Here is a 5,049-nt window from a genome sequence, read left to right on the forward strand (position 1 = left end):
CCCTATGTTTTTGATATGGAGCAATAAGGTACAAAGGTTTGTCACTTTTCCTTGATAGGGAGGGAAGTTCAAAGTACGGTTTGGAACAGAGCCCGGAGTACCTAAGTCAACCTAAGTCACATAACTTTATCAAGGACTACCTTTTCATTTTTACAAAATACTGTTCTCTCCTATCGTTATCTCATCTTCAAACACTGCTTGTGGCTTTCAGCCTGTAAGGAAAAATAATTACATATCTTCATGTTTTTTCTTTGTGTTTTATGTGTAGAATTCTTGAACAGTTAGCCTCCTTTTGGAAATGAGGACTTATTTTCTCTGTTTAGTAATCTTAAGCAGTTATTGTTTACATTTTCAAATTGTTTAAAATTATTTTAATTTAATGACTCATCTAATTTTTTGAGCTTCTGATTTTCATAATAYTAAAGCATGGACTTTGGTTTCTCCCTTTCATTGAGGTAATTGAATTTAGATAAGAGTAATAGTCTTCCCCTTCAGCATCAATTTATTTTCAGCTGAGAACATTCATTTTTCACAGTRTAGGAGATTTCCTTTCAAACTTTTGAAACAATGCTGTTGGGGTATTTTTGCCTTTTTGAAAAAAAAAAAAAAATAACCCAATACATGAATATTTTGCCAATCCTACAAATCAATCATCACTTTAATTTCATTTTACATGTCCTTCCCAGGAGGAGCATTTGCTGCAGTAATAAGCTCACTCAATAAAATGCAAACATGAGGAAATCTAGTCCAGAAAACAATTGGCTTTCTTGACACACCAGGCAAAGGGGGAAGAGCTTWCTCTATGCCCCAGCATAATCTTCTTAAGGAACAAGGCAAAGGATGATTTTATCTGTTTTACCTACTTGCCCCTAGCTATCCTGGCTGTGCAGTGGGGTGGAAAAATGTACCTTTTCATGGGAAAGTTCTGACTGACTTTCCAAACAAACATTACAAAGCTGATTTGTAGTCAGGCTCTGGCAAACCAGTTTCCTACAACCGTTCTGCAAGTGTAGGCATTCATAAGGCATTCWTTGCAGAAAGATACTTAAGTATGTGGTTAACTTCAAGTGAGTGAGTAATCTCCTTTATTTCAATGGGACTATTCATGTCCTTAAATGCCCGGCTGAATCAGGAACTAATTCCTTCTGGTTATCCTTTCAGCCTGCACAGAGACAACTCTGTGCAGACATTGAACCTCTCCAAATGAAAGTTTGCCAAACAGTCTTTCCTTAATATCCAGAGCTCATTGTTTTCACTGCCTCTAAAATGCCTCTGTTATCACCACATTACTGGAAGACAATCCAAGTTTCAGTTGTTTTCTTCTTAATCTTTACAGAGATCATTTTGTAGCAATATACTGTAATAATGGTGTAATTGAAATCTTGACCATACCAGGGCTCAGTCAAAATCAGAGGGTTTATTAGTCAGAATATGAGTTAGTTTTCTTCTTTTTAAAAGTCAGTACTTGTTTTAAAATATGCTGCAACCTTGGCCAACATTTCCGTCCGCTTTTAAAAAAAAAGGGAAAATATACATTATGAATAGGGAAAATGTCAGTCATAGCCCAATCAATACTACTGTCTGTCATGGCACCGGCTTGATGTTGAAATTTCTGATTTCTTTGTCAACTTGTCAGAAATCTTCAAATTATATCAGGGGGCAGGGGGGACTGAGAGGGAGAGACAAAAAAACCCCACTCTACAAATGGCTCTCTTTTTCCTTTTTTTGGTTAAGGATTATGGAAGCCTGAGTGAAGAACGCACTTTTCAGTTCTTTCCCTGAAGATCAATCCTGCAACCTGCTAGCACTTGCTCCCGTGAGTTGTGTGCTAACATGTTGTAGTGTCCCTGAAGACAATAAACGTATTACTCAAATATAGAACAGTGACATCCGGAGAATGAATTTATTAGTAATTCTCTATCAGTTCTGTGTGAATACTCTTCTAGGTCCCTGTAGTATTTTTACCCTCACTTGGTGAATTGTCAACTGGTAGTGACTAATGACTAAGCTCAGACTTACTAGGCAAATTCTCTTATGTTGGAGTACACTGTTCCCTATCGATAAAGAACARGCAGCAAAAGCCTCTTCTTTTTTACTGTCTCCTGAGGAGCCATTAAACTATCACAGAAAAAGGGAGGTAAATGCACAAGAARTTATCCTTCTAATTGGCCATATGTAAGTGTACACAGCGGAGAACACTGTGGAGTACGAAATGTGTCTTCAGATCAAGAAGCTCAGTCATGTAATTGGACTTTTCACACAGTGTCTCTGAAGTTGGTGAGGGATTAACTAAAAGGGAATCCTTTATTTTCTCACAAAGACTAGAGGAAGTTATGTGCCCTATCTTCATTCTTTTTCCCATACCCTGTAAACAGAAAATACATAGACACTGTAGTTCTAGGGATGAGGAAGCAGAAATGTATATAAATAGGTTGCATTTAAAATGACAATATGACAATAAGATCTTAGCATGAGCAGAATCCATTAAAACAGTTGGAGACTCTTTCTGTCAAAGGCTGCACACCTGTTCAGGTTTATTTATCCAAATTGCCAGAATKACTTGTGTGACAATAAAGGACATGCCCACATTGTACCAGATATTAGTGCCACACAGTGTGACCAGTGTCATTTACTGTTTTCTGTCTGTTATACTATCTTCTCCTTACATGTGTGTGCTGTGACCTCAAAATAACCTAGACCTGCTAGGGAGAATTAAGCTCAAGTGTGAGACCATAAACAGCATAAATCCAGAGGGTTTTGGAGCAAGCAGCCTTCTTGCAAAACAGGACACCCCCAAACCCTCATTTTACAGACCAAATGCATTTTTACTGTGCTCTGTCTTGCAAGAATATTTCAACTATTTGTTCTTTATTTCTTTAATATAATTCTTATTTTAATTTTAAAAGTGGTTTATGCTTACCAGAATCTGCACCTATTTTTTTTTTCATTGGAAATACAAGGATTTTTTAGGAAATGATCCTTTGATTCACTCTGAAGTTCAAGGACATTCAGACAAATGGTTGGCTGGATCACATTTAATGGATTATACCAAATAGAATGCAAGAACCACGAAATCTGTATAATAGGCTGTGGAATTAAATAAGTATTGACCAGTGCAGAAGGAATCAATGGCTGTTGAAAAAAGAATGATTATAGTATATTGCATCCGCAGGGTATAAGCATATAAACACATGCAAGTGTTCAAACTTTCAAAGATTTTTTGCTGATTAGGCTATGGAAAAAAACTCTAGGAACTATCATCTAATCTAATTGTTGCTTTCACGGAGAGGGAGGAGCAGTACAGGGACAGTTATTCTTGTCATAATATGATAATATCTWTGTGGCAAAAAATACAGGTAGCATAAATTCTTTGGGAACTGTCTAAATGWTTAGAAGGGCCTGATCTAGTCTGACAAGAGCTGGAATGTCTGTAATTGCATTAGGACAAAAACATCAATTTATACTCACTTCACTGTATAAAGCTATGCAGTAAAATAGCTTCAGGGGATTCCATGCTRTTTACATGGGAAAAGCTTCCAGTTTGTTGCGGAGGAACACAAATATTTTGGGCCAACATCTCACTGAAGTGTTGAACTGAGTCATAAGCACTATCAGTGTACATAGACAAAACAGTTTTCTTGCCCAAAAAGGTGAAAACAGCACTACCAAACCCTGTCAAAACCTCTGGCATAGAAGTGTCTTTGAATTTTTTGTGTTGCTTTTTGGAGATATTTCTTTGTGTGAGACTCATGTTTTCCCTACRGAAATGTGTTGCCTTTCAAAAGAGCATGCAGCTACAGTCAATTATTTTTCAATGTGAATCTCTTATATGGTTGATTGACTTCCTCTGTCAACAGAAATACATGAATATTGATGTTCTTTCCAATACCATAATACAGCTTAAATACTTTTAACAATAACTATTGAATTCAGTAAGTCTGATAGTTTGACTTGAATAAGTTGTCCTGAAATAAAAGTCAGCTGCTTAAAAATGTATTGCCTGAAACTCAGMAAATAGATCCATATTTAGGTAAACAAGGAAGTTCTCCAGCATCCCAAAACACTAGRCAGCACCATGGAACTACATTTTCACCACATTTATGCTTTCTACTTGGCAGAAGGTATTGACACCATATTAGCAGAATGTTATCAACATCTTAAATTCTGTGTTTGTGTCTTAAATTGTGTCCGGAAATGTGCAGTAAATGTCCAAATGAGGTGCACACCWGAAAGTCCTTGAATTCAAGAGAGAAGGCCAAAATGCTTGCTCTTCCTAGGAAGTTTGAAGACTTTGGCTCAATTGTGTTCATTAAGAGTTCTACCAATATGACTCTGGCTATTGATTTAATTCTGGCTACTTGCTTGACTCATGCCCAGATCGAAGATCTTTCCACTAAGAAAGACTAATTTTACCATCTTTAATTCCCTGGTGGTGAAGCTTAGTTCAAAATGCCCATTAACTTCATATTAATCAATTAAATGCGCGCATGAGTGAACAGTTCCATTAATTATTCAACTCCATCAAATTCAAAATTGGCTTGGACTTTATGAGCATCAGTTAAGCTGTGGATTTCAGTTGGATAAACAGATCTGTGCAGGAAATATTTRTAGTCTAAATGAGTTCTAAGGTGGAGAACTATTTTTGTTTCATGTTTCTTTCAATAGCTGTCTTGGCTGAAGAATGACAACTTTGCCACATTAAAACTATTCATAAAGCCAGACATTATTCACTTAGTGGCTTAGGTTGAACTGAAAGGAGAATTATTTTTGAGATATAAAGAAATTTAATTTTGACTTTTTTTTCCACTCCATCCTTAGAAAGGGGACCAAAACCCTGTCTTCCAAACAAATAAGAAGGAAGTCCTTTCTCTTCTTGAAGACTATTATTCAGCCTACCTTTAAGATGTGAAAATCCTGATTCAAAGCCATTCTAGCCCTAATTTCCATTCCTTTGCCTCTAGATACATCCCTATTGAGTCATATGGTTTATAGTTTAAACCAGTCCCCTAGGAACTGACACATCTGACTTTTGGTCCTGTTTCTATTTTT

Source organism: Malurus melanocephalus, unplaced genomic scaffold (genome assembly GCF_030028575.1).
Source record: "Malurus melanocephalus ecotype Western Australia unplaced genomic scaffold, MMel_1.1 scaffold_227, whole genome shotgun sequence".
NCBI lineage: Eukaryota > Metazoa > Chordata > Aves > Passeriformes > Maluridae > Malurus > Malurus melanocephalus.